Raw genomic sequence first — 12925 nt, forward strand, 5'->3', positions numbered from 1 at the left:
TAGATAAGACTGAGGCAAACACTTGTTAATAACTGAAATTTCCTCATTTTTTTCCTTTTTATAGGAGCCTGAGAGAAGAAGGCTCTGATTTCCTAACCTCTAGCTGCATATTTTATCCATTAGACCTCTGCTTTCTAGTGAAAACTGCATATGCACTGATAGTTGGGGAACACTGCAATTAGATCACTTTGCCTTTTATAAAATGATGATGGAGTAAGAATCAGGGGAGGATTGGTTGCTGATCATCTTGAGCCTTTGTGGATGTCTACAGACCTTTATGTTTGATCTTCTAGTAGCATATGCACGGTTACTACATTGCAAATACAAAGCCAAAAGGGACCTTAAGGATTATTCAGGGCAGGGTCAACTATTCATTTTACAAATGCGGCAACTGACCTCACTAGAAAGGGCCACAGTGACTTATTGGTAAGTTCCAGTCCGTTGCTCCCTTCATTGTACCTCCCTTAGTTACATTGTGTATGACCTTGTAATTAATATGTTGATGGTCAGGTGGGGCTGGGGAACCTGATTATGAAGCCACTCTGGCATGGTAAGCGTACTCTTTTTACTATGCTGTGTTTATTTAGGGGAAGCTGTTGGAATTGTGCATTCAGGGAACACAAGTGACACCTTGCCACTGCCACTGTGCTCTAGCCACCAGCCAAACTAGGCTACTTGAACACTAGAAGTTTCCTGAATTTTCTATAATCTCTGCCTCTGGGCCCTTTTGCCTTGTTGCTCCCTTGGTCTGGAACGCCCCCCGTTGCTTGCCTAACTCCTATTCAGCCTTCAAAGCTCACCTCAGGCTTTACCTTTTTTTTTTTTTTTTTTTTTTTTTTTTAATACCTTCCTTGTCCTTCTGAGTCAGGATTAAATCCCCACACTTTGGACTTATCATTGTAATTGTCAGTTTGCTTCTTTGTCTGCCCCATTAGTCTGTAAACCGTTCATTCTTATCCCAAGGGGTTCACTTCCCTAGGGAGGTGTGTAAGAATCTCCATGATTGCATGTGTAGGTTGAAAAAGCATAGTCAATATTACACTGTACATTTATGTTTTAGTGAAAAAATTATCTTTGTCATAAAATTATATTAGGGTACGGAAAGCTCAAAACAAAACCTTGGGGGAACAGTTTTATTCTGTGTGACATTAAACATATTTCTGCAAAGAAGGGTAGCAAATAAGTTATCAACATTCTCATTTGTAGACAAAATTGCAGTGTCTCAGGCATCTGGGGCAAGCATGCAGGATCTTGGTTTAAGCCTTGACTTTCCTGATAATCTTAAGCAAGTTGATTTCTTTTCTGGACCCTTTTTTGTTTGTTATATGAAATAAGGGAGTTAGTTGTGCTAAAGTCCTCACAGTTCCGGTTCTTTCTGATATCTGATGTAATTCAGTAGGCAATGGTAGTGATAACCTTTCTATGATACTCTCATTTTAGCAATCTAGTATTTGACTGGTTGAGCTCTGGGAGCCCATTGGAAATAAGGACTGCCAAGTTGAAACAATTCTGAGCCAGGAAATTCACTAGGTGGGAGTGGCAGAGCTGCTTGTAGAATGGGAATGTGTGTGCACAGCACACTCTTCTCTCTCTTTTAGTTCCATCTTCTTCAGCAGGTCAAGAATGAAAACAAACAAACAAACAAAAAATTCCAAAGGCTTAGGAGGCACATTACAGCCAAATGTTCCCTTCTTTGGGCACTGTTCTTTTTCAAAAATAAGTTGAGCAGGAGGATGTTACACAGAGAGATGAGTTCACAGACTCATTGGACTAAAGGGAGAATTGGAAGGTCACCGAGTCCACATGCCCCAACTCTTGTGAGAACTGGAATAGAAACCATTTTGGATCCATGAGCTGCTCTTCTCACATTAAAAAGCTTTTAGGAGAGTCCAAAACCTTCTTCAGGAGCTGCCAGGCAGGTCTTTCTGAAAACAGCCCCAGATTCCTCGGAATGCAGCTGGGTGTGCTGCTCTCCTTCTATTGTAGCTTAACTGCAGACAAGCTAGCTATCCATCTCAGTGGAATAATCCTCTTGTATTTTTCAAAATTCCCGTTTCCAAACCTTGGCTTCAGACATTGAAAAAAATAATAAAATCTAACTCATTTAACTTTTTCTCATTTTTTTCTTCCTTCCTTTTTATAAAAAATAAAATCACAACTTTTCCAGTCTCTTGGTTGGATATAATGCCTTTTGTTTCTGTGTTTCCTAATGTACTGCCCCAAACCCTCACATATGGCATGTATTATATAGTATGTCATACGTCTACCCTCCTATCCCTAATAGAGACCCCAGCTGCAATTTGTTCATTCTTTACTTCTTGAAATCTCAGGCTTTCTTGACACCAGAACCCAATTTTCTGTTTAAGTGTGAATATCTTAAATTAGAAGCTTATGGGAAAGTTGGGGAAAATGTCAGATCATTAAGGAAATCATGTGCCAAACCACGTGGGAGCCTCTTAAATACAACTTTGGTGGTCATGACCCTGGCCAGAGGGGGAAGCCTGTGATGTCACCTCTTCCCCCAGTCCCAGTTTCACGGATAGTATCTCTGAATGGAATTGTCTGAGGGAGATTGTTCCTTGTGAAAGGTTCACATGATGGAGTTTGAAGAGCTTGTTTTACTCAGAGCCCAGCAGGACAGAGTGGTTTGGAATGCAGCATTCAGTGTGTTCTGTTTGGCTGAAAGCTGTCACAGGGAACAAGTACTTAGCAAACAGCATGAACAAGGATTTGAACTAGAAAACGAGAAGGGCCTTGACAACATTGTAATAGTGGCTTGTGTCCTCAAAAACTACTCAATGGTACACAAGGAGATGATAAAGAAAACTAGGAAAATACATAAATAGATTTGGGTCTCATTAAAAACAACCCAGTGTAAGAGCATTCTAATATGAGTAAAGTTGGACAGAGGTTGCTGGGTCACTGGGACCATCTGCACTTTACTATATGTGATCGGATTTTTGCCTCTTTTTGGCCTTCCGACTAAGTCTGTGCCTGCAGGATATCCACACAACCTGTTGAAAATAGATCGATTGGCTTGGCGGTTGCTCATGCCTATAATCCTAGCACTTTGGGAGGCCAAGGCGGGCGGATCACTTGAGGTCAGGAGTTCGAGACCAGCCTGGCCAACATGGTGAAACCCCGTTTCTACTAAAAATACAAAAACTAGCTGGGTGTGTTGGTGGGCACCTGTAATCCCAGCTACTTGGGAGACTGAGGCAGGAGAATCACTTGAACCTGGGAGGCGGAAGTTGCAGTGAGCTAAGATCATGCCACTGCACTCCAGCCTGGGCAACAGAGCAAGACTCCGTCTCCAAAATAAATAAATAAATAAATAAAAAAGAAAAAAAGAAAGAAAATCGATCGATTAACCAACTGCTTACTCTGTTTTCACATGCCAAATACCTGGATTGAATGTTTACCTAATTTGGTAAAATATTTAAAAAAAAAATTCAGTTAATTTACTGAATAGAACTGTTGATACCACTTTTGGCTTTTCATGTTTTAAGTGGAATTAGGCACAATTTAACAGGGCTATTCTTTCAATATTTACATTGCATTTGCTTAAAAATCAATTCTTCCTATTTCTTAAAGTCTCTTTTTAATACTCCAATTTCAGATGATATCTGCACATTATACATAGAACACACATCTTCACGGATGATAAAATGTAACTCCTGCACTTGTGTGCAGTAGTCTTAGGCTCTGTTATGATGCTCTCCATAGGGGCTAGGCCACAGAACCCCTCCTTCTTTAGATGAAATGGTTATGAGAGGGTATTTATTACAACACAGGTCTAGCTTATAATTAATTCTTCCCTATAGCAGCTAGTGCTCTAGCAAGGATTCAGTAGTTATGTAAATGGCCAAGAGAGCACAGCACAGTGTCCACACATGATACATGTTAGTCAACTCGGAGTTTTAGGGTTGTGTATGAACATACGCTAGTTACATTAACTTCAGTTTAAAAAGAGATCAAATTCAATTAGGCAACTTCTGCCAAATTCAATTCAATTCCACAAACACTGTTAAGAATGCAAGGTAATATGGTACCTGGTGCAAAATGTTTCAATTTTATTTTCCCTTTTCAGTTTGTTGCCATATAGTGTCAACACAGTTAGAAGGGTAAATATTCAAGGTTCATTGTTCAGAAACTTTGAGAATGCCTTTTCTTATTGACTTGCAACTCTTTCTAAAAATTTTACAATTCTCTGCTTGGGAGGCCTTCATTGAGAACTCCTGTTCCTAGCTTGGACACAGACTCAGATATTTTACATACGTAGTTATATTATTGTACCAGTGCTGTGTCATGACCCTTTGGTTTTTTGCACCTTGTTGACCTCAAAAGGAGATGGTGGATGTACAAATTATTAGGATTTAGGTTGTTTTAGGAGTAGAGTTTTAGGCTGGTCTTGGTGGCTCACGCCTGTATTCCTAGCACTTTGAGAGGCTGAGGCAGGTGGATCCCTTGAGCTCAAGAGTTTGAGACCAGCCTGAGCAATACGGTGAAGCCCCATCTCTACAAAAAAAATACAAAAATTAGCCGGACTTGTTGGTGTGCTCCTGTAGTCCCAGCTATTTGGGAGGCTAAGGTGGGAGGATCACTTGAGCCCAGGAGGCAGAGGTTGTAATGAGCTGTGATTGCACCACCACACTCCAGCCTGGGTGACAGACCAAGACCAAGACCCTGTCTCAAAACAAAACAAAAGAAAACAAAAGAGTAGAATTTTGTTTTGTTTTGTTTTAGTAGAGAGGGTCCAGTTTTAGCTCCTTAATAGATCATTCTTACTTCCTTGATCACTTAGAGCAGTGCTATCTAGTGGAAATATAATGAAAGACACATATGTAATTCTAAATTTTCCAGTAGCTACATTAAAAAAATAAGTGAATTAATTTTAATAATATATTTTATTTAACTCAGTATACCCAAAATAGTATCATTTCAACATGCAATCAATATAAAATTATTACTGAGATATTTAATGCTCTTTTACAAATCTTGTCCTAAGTCTTGAAATCCAGTATGTGTTTTACATTTACAGTGTATCTCAATTCAGTCTGGGCAAAATTCATGTGCTCAATAGGCACATGTTTCTAGTGGCTCCTATGTTGGATAGCACTGTCCTAGGTGGACCTAGCCTCTAACTGGGAGGGAGGATTGTGTTAACTCAAGTGTGCTGACCTCCCTTGAGGGATTTATCAACACTGCCATACTCAGCTCTGTCCAGATTGGGAATCCCTGTTGTCCAATCTGAGATCATTTATCACTTTACTTCAAGGACAGTGATTATGTTACGCTAAGTACCAATTTTTCCATTTTTTCAAAAATAGGTTAGCTGTTACTCCATAGAGTTATTCCCTCAATTAGAGGATTTGTCAAAGATGGTAGCTTCATACAGCTTGAAGTAGACAGTTTTAGGGAATAAGAAAAGGAAATATCTCCTCTAACAGTAAATAAATGGTTCTCATTACCTTTAACAGTCATCAGTGTTTATTGGACAACTAATGTGTGTAAAGCAATGTGATAGATGCTGTGAAGGGTGTATAATGATGACCCAGACATGCTTTCTGCCCTTAAGGAGCCTATATTTTCGTGAGAGAGTCAAACTACAGACATACATGTGCATACACACAAACACACAAATTCTATGATAAACTAAATGTAAATGACTGCCATACTAGAGGCTCACCATGTGTATTAGGGCACAGACAAGGGAGAGATACCTTCCAATTGATAGGATTCAGGGCCAGGTCATGGAATAGGTAACTGGACCGAGCCTTAAAGGGTCAGTATTTTCAAATCAATTAAAAGGGTTACTGCAATATATCATACAGAATCATTTGAAATAGATCCTAAAACAGTTTAAGGTCACTGATCACCTGGGAGACTTGTTGCGTATGTTTTTCCACACTGAGTTAGCCTGGAATGAAACTGTTTTCTGCTCCCACAACATGACCCTTGGTACCATTCTGAGAGACTCCATACAGGCTAACTTAACTCCAATCTAATGTGACTTTTCTAATGTTAACGGACTACACTCTTTTTCTATTTAAGACGGGGCTCAACCATAGGCCATTTGATTAAAATTATATTCTTTGATATGGGGTTTTCCTGTTATGGAGTTGCTGATTATCATTTCCATTGTCAGCTTTGGAAGAGGGAGTAGGAGACATATTATTGATTATCAACTTTATTTGCCTAGCATTTTACAGTTTACCAAGTGCTTTTACACAGATGATTACATTTGGTTCTCATGGTTTCTTTATCTGACAATATTACAGGCAAAGAAACTGAGGCCCAGAAAGATCCGTTGAGTTGCTTAGGGTCCTTTGGCTAGTCAGTGGTAGAACTGGGTTAACCCAGGGCTTCTGACTTCCTCGCCAGTGTCCTCATCTTGCCTCTGTCCTGCTTTTCTGCTCCCCCCAAGTCCTGTCCTTCAAGCACTGGAAAACAAGGATAAGCAGGCTAGCTCTCTGATAAGAAGTTTAATAAACAAAAATCCAACCACTCTGGATGGATAAATTAGAGAGGGATTATTTACATTGCAAAATAATTCCCCCATTTGTTCAAAAAGTGACCTCCCTTGTGAGGTTAGCATATAATTTTATTTACAAAAATTAAAAAGAAAGCTTTACACTCAGCAGCTAAAGAGGACATTCATTAGGTGACGTAAAATATATATAGTTCCACAAGGCAGGTCATTATTTGAAGTTGGCAAGAGTAATTTCTTCATATTAGTCAGTTTTCTATTTTCACAAATGTGTTTTAACCTGAAGCCTCTGAAATCAGTGCAGAATTTCAAATTGAGTAGTTTTTTTTTTTCCTGGTAAAATATTTTTTTTCATACTCAATGAGTTTCACAGGATGGAATGCATTTTATTTTCTGAACTTAAAAGTAAAAAACATTACTCTGTCCTGAGAAATTTTCCCTCTAGTTCCTTGTTTTGGTGAAATTTTTTCTAGCTGTTCTCTTTTCAATGGTGTTCTGAAGAATCATCAGCCTTAGCATCAGCCTTAACAATGGTGCAAAAGAATCAGATCTGACATAGATTGCAACCAATTAACAGCAAAAAAAAAAAAAAAAACCCTCTAAAAACAGCAAAACCTACTGGCGTGGGTCACAACCTTATATATTCCGTATCTTATTACCATTTAATATACATCCAGATGAGGCAAATAAGCAATTTTAATGGGAGAGAAATGAAACTTCAGCTGCATTAAGTGGTGACCTGTAACATAGCAAGAAATGTTTTCATTTTCTTCCAAACTGCAGTGTTAATGTATGGTTTTCATTGGGAAATAAAGACCAGCAGATAACTAAGAAAATTAGGGGAAGAATGTACTATAAAAATTCTATATGATTGGATTTCTCTAAATGTAGTATGGTTATCTAAAAAGAACCTTACCTTAATTGAATACAGTATTTATAGGGAGTTTCTGTTCTAGCACATAGAGAGTTTGAGTACCATTTTGATCTATTGTTAGCCTTCCCTAGCACGTCCATTTCTCATATTTAGAGTTTCTGGAATGGTTTTAACTGAAATTATAGCATTTCTCTGCCCATGAAAAAAGCAACATGTTTAACACAGAGGGGCTGTGAATTTAAGTTAGACTAAGTCCCCATGATGAACCCTAAGATAATATGATTCACTTCCACTTCAAGGCATATATTTATTGCCAAAGGAATTTCACGTAAACTAAAACGTATGCACAGATTTTTGCAGGGGAGGGAACCCTGGACCAGGAGTCAGGAACTGGGTTCTCAACCATGTTCTGGCCCCAACTAGCTCTGTAATTTGTTTTCTTAGGACTTTTGTTACTGAATATGTAAAATGAGGATAGAATCGGACTCAGTGATCACTTTCTTTTTATCTCTAAATTCTACCTCTTCTTTGTTTTGCTTCCACTCTCCTACTACTTGTGATCCATGCTACTTTATATGTTGGTCGTGTGATTAATAATCCTTCAGGTTCACAGTTGGAGTAAAAATACTACTTTGGGGAAACTTGCCATAGTAACTAAATGGCCATTGAGAACACAGAACCGTGAAAGGGCAACATTTCCTATGTAGTTTTACCCCCCAGATGCCCTTGAACTGTACAGCACTTGCATATATTAGTGATGCAAATCTGAGAGAAGAACAAGACCAAGATGTTATGACCAAGACACTCAATTTGCATTGGAATGCCCCATGCAAACAGCACATCAGAACTCATGAAGTGGCATTTGGCTTGAACTCTTGGAAGGCATGCCAGTCTGCAAAGAATTCAAACGGCAAATGTTAGGATGAGAGCAGTCCATTGTTCTTCTCTAAATGCAACTTGATACTGAATCTAAAGAGATTGGGAAAAAATATGAATTTGATCATTTAACTAAAGTCGCTTCCCCTCTATGGGCATAAGTGACCTCATCTACAATATGAGGGCAAAAAACTTGGAGATAGACCTTCCAACCCTAATATTCTGTTTCCATTTGGATTTTTTCTTAAAGGAGGAGGTTTAATATTTGCATGTTGGAGAGATAGAAGAGAGCAACTTCTGAACTGAGGAGTTCTGAGAGAATTAAAGTTTGGAGACAGAATTCACTGCTTTTCCAATTTTGTCCAGTGTTAGACCTGCTCCTCACTCTCTTCTTCTCCATTAAAAGGGCTAATAAAGGTGATGGATAACCGTATGTCACCATGTGTCAGTGGGATATAAACCAGAATAGAGAGGTACAGTACTAGCTTTTGGACTACTGGCTTCCTCACCATTATCCCTTTCTGCCTCTGGTCATCTCACTGCCATCTTGCAAAACTGGTACAGAGATCAAATACATCATGTCTCCTAAACACTTGACATTTGGAGGGCAGGATGCTACTGACATGAGGGAAAGTGAATGCTGCGAGGACATTACAAGTTTCACTTATTTAATTTGACAGAAATTTATATACAACTCATTTTTGTCAGGCACTGTTTTAAAAGTTTTACAAATACTAACTAATTTAGTTTTTACAACATGGATTATAAATTCATACCTATTTTTGTCCCCTAATTAACAGATGAGATAACTGAGGCATGGAGAGGTTAACTGCATCGCCTAAAGTCAAACAGCTAGTAACAGCAGAGATGAAAACCCTGGCAGTCTGGCTCCACAATCCATTCTTTTAACCTCTATCCCCACGGGATACTGAGTTGCCTGGTGTAATTTTTCATGTGTCTCACTCCAAGGGTGAAGCAGGTTTTGTGATTAACTAGTAGGCCCCAGAAGTTGGGCAAGCCCCTGACCAAGTCTCCAGTCCTGTCAACCTGACTTAGACCTAGATCCCAGCCATTTTACTTTTCTTTTTTTCTTTTCCTTTTTTTGAGATGGAGTTTCACTCTTGTCATCCAAGCTGGAGTGCAATGGTGTGATCTCAGCTCACTGCAACCCCCACCTCCTGGGTTCAAGCAGTTCTCCTGCCTCAGACTCTCGAGTAGCTGGGATTACAGGTGCCCATCACCATGCCTGGCTAATTTTCGTTTGTTTGTTTGTTTTGTTTTTTTTTGTTTTTTGTTTTTTGTTTTTTTTTTAGTAGAGATGGGTTTCACCATGTTGGATAGGCTGGTCTCGAACTCCTGACCTCAGGAGATCCGCCCGTCTTGGCCTCCCAAAGTGCTGGGATTACAGATGTGAGCCACCATACCTGGCCCCAGCCATGTTACTTTTCCCAACGCTTGGGTTTATGATGGTCAAACTCATTCCACTCTTCCTACACTGGAATTGCGTGCTCTCTGATCTCTGTCCTATAGGTTTTCACAAGTTCTCAGACTGTATCTACAGGATAGCAAACATGGCCCTTAAGCCTGTTGGTTTCCTCAACCATCTAGTAAATTGAAGGAGGAAAGACAGTCATGCCAATAATAGCTATTGTTTATTGAACAATTACTATGTGCTAAGTGTTGAGAAAAATGTTTTGCATGTTTGTCCTATAATTTTCCCATTAAGCCTATGAGGTGTATTCTTTTATTATCTTCATTTTACAAATGAAAAAAACAAGGCTCACATATGTTGAGAAACTAACTCAAGGTCACAATTTTAAGCACATGGTAGAGCTAGGATTTTGACTTAGGCTACGTATACCTGATCTAAAGCTCTTGGGTTTAACTACTGTTTTGTACTGCCTCCAGTATTTTTCTGGGATGCCATCCTCCCAATACCACATGTACAGTCAGTGTATCCTATTTTGTAGCTGTTTGTTCAGGCTATTACTGATATATCCAGTTCTGCCTTAGTGGATCATAATTTTAATACAAGTATACCATCGTCTTATAATAACACAAGCTGTTTGGGGGTTTTAAGGGAGCATTTGCTTTGCCCATAATGGACACCTTTAGTAATGGATCTTCATAAGTGCCACTTTGTCTTAAAGAAGTTATGGAAAGAGACTGTGAGAGGATTTAACTAGGCTAAAGGGATTAGGGCATGTCATATATTATACTCCTGTGGGCTTTTTGATTGGGAAACTTGGGTCTTCTATGGGAATGGACCTAGACAGACAGAAAACAAGAGTGTTGTGAATAAAATATAAGAATTGTTATTATGGCAGGTGAAAACACCTCTAGGATTTGTGATTATCTAATATTCTCATGTTATTGCCAGATTTTTTTTCCAGTTTTGATACTAGATGATTGCTGCTCTTGAATGAATGCAGTTTGGTTTGAAAGCAACTGAGATGATATTAGAACTATGGATGATGCCAAAATATCCATACAAGAAGGCTGAATTAACTAAACCAGACCTTAAAACTCATTTGACTTTATTAATCTTTGTAACTCAAGTGCCACCACCAATCAGAAAGGATCTTCTGTGCCTCTGAGTCTGACTCTAATTGCCAGTTAATAAAAAATGCCAGGGTATCCTTAATCAGCCAATTAACTGACCTAACAATTATAATAGGGAAGGAAGGTGGGAGGGGTTGAGACTAGGAATAGCAAATCCCTCAAGGTGGAGTAGAATTCTTTAGGGGTTAATGGTGGACACCCTTTAAAGTAAAAGGATTTTGTTCTACCTTGACTGGTTTCCCGTTTTTTTTTTCCCTTTATCCCTTTCCTGACATTTGTAATTGTTGGAACCCCTAATTGGCTGATTAGCTAATTGAGGGGAGGGAGGGAGAAGGAGAAGAAGAGGGAGAGAGAGAGAAAGAGAAAGAGGCTTATGTGTAGAGTGTGGATTTAAAAAAAATGGTTCTTCACTCTGAAACAATATTTATCTAAAAATAGTTGTCTATAGTTAAGGATTTATTATTTGAAATTTACAGCATCACTTTTTCCTTTTTACTGAAACAGTTACCTCCTAATTTATGAATCCCACAACAGCAACATGCAAATTGAGGTTGAAATATAATGTGAAAGGTCTGACATTAAGGAAGCCAGTTTTTTTTTTTTACCCTAATATACCTTCATAAAATTTTAAATAATAGTGAAACAGAAGCTGTCTTTATTAAAAGAGTATATTATTGGGAGAGTATTATGTTTTTATTTGCATGATAAAAATTAATATGTTAAGAATACTGAAAAAAGTGTGCATGTAGGTAAAGTTCTCTCAATTATCATTTACCAGTTTATAAGTATTCTCAGAAGTTGATGATAAAAAAATATAGAATTAAAAAAACTATTTTTGCTCCAAGGAACTCTCAGTTTCTGGAGTTTTCCTTTCCAGATGCAAGCATATTTTTGTTTTGTTTTGTTTTGTTTTTGTTTTGAGACAGAGTTTTGCTCTTGCTGCCCAGGCTGGAGTGCCGTGGTGCCATCTCGGCTCACCGCAACCTCCACCTGCCGGGTTCAAGCAAGTCTCCTGCCTCAGCCTCCCGAGTAGCTGGGATTACAGGCATGCGCCATCACGCCCGGCTAATTTTTTATTTTTTTGTATTTTTAGTAGAGACGGGGTTTCTCCATGTTGGTCAGGCTGGCCTCGAACTCCTGATCTCAGGTGATCTACCCGCTTCGGCCTCCCAAAGTGCTGGGATTACAGGTGTAAGCCACTGCACCTGGCCTAAGCACATGGTTTTTAAAAAATATATTTGGAAACAGAAAATTATGGAAAACTGCCAGAGGGGCTCAAGATTGATTTGCTATACCAACTCCAGCCTCAACCCCAGAGTCATAGACTTTCTTTACAATTTATGAATTATATGCAATACTTTTGTACTTTTATCACCGGTCATCTAGAATTTTTGTCACCAAGCTATGGAATTATAGCATTTTAGAGTTGGAACTAATCTTAGAGATCACCTGCTTCTACCTTCTCATTGAACAGAAAGAAATCAGAGGCCCACATAGGGGAAGGGACTTGTTTAAGGTCATATGGAAAATTTCCTGGCTAGGCTTGGAGCAGGTCTTCAGATTCCCAGTCCTGTCTTCTTTTCTTTCTTCCAGACTTCTTCTTATATGATACCAAAGACCAGAGGGCACATATCAGCCACTATATTCTGTTAGAGATCATGTTAATGTAAAATTTGCTGCACTCCAAGTCTGGTTATGTTCATTTTAAAACCATTCCTCAGGCTGGGCGCAGTGGCTCACCCCTGTAATCCCAGCACTGTGGGAGGCCGAGGTGGGCGAATCACAAGGTCAAGAGTTCGAGACCAGCCTGGCCAACATGGTGAAACCCCATCTCTACTAAAAATACAGAAAAATTAGCTGGTCATAGTGGTGGGCGCCTGTAATCCCAGCTACTCGGGAGGCTGAGGCAGGAGAATCGCTTGAACCCGGGAGGCGGAGATTGAGCCACTGCACCCCAGCCCAGGCGACAGAGTGACACTCCATCTCAAAAATAAATAAATAAGTAAATAAATAAATAAAACCATCCCTCAATGGCCAGCTCAGAAGGCATATGTCTTAGTTTTATTCTTATGAGTCCCATCTTTCTTTCACTAATGTATTATTAACGTGTCTTCTTTCTGTTC

The sequence above is a fragment of the Pongo abelii genome, chromosome X (genome assembly GCF_028885655.2).
Source record: "Pongo abelii isolate AG06213 chromosome X, NHGRI_mPonAbe1-v2.0_pri, whole genome shotgun sequence".
Lineage (NCBI taxonomy): Eukaryota > Metazoa > Chordata > Mammalia > Primates > Hominidae > Pongo > Pongo abelii.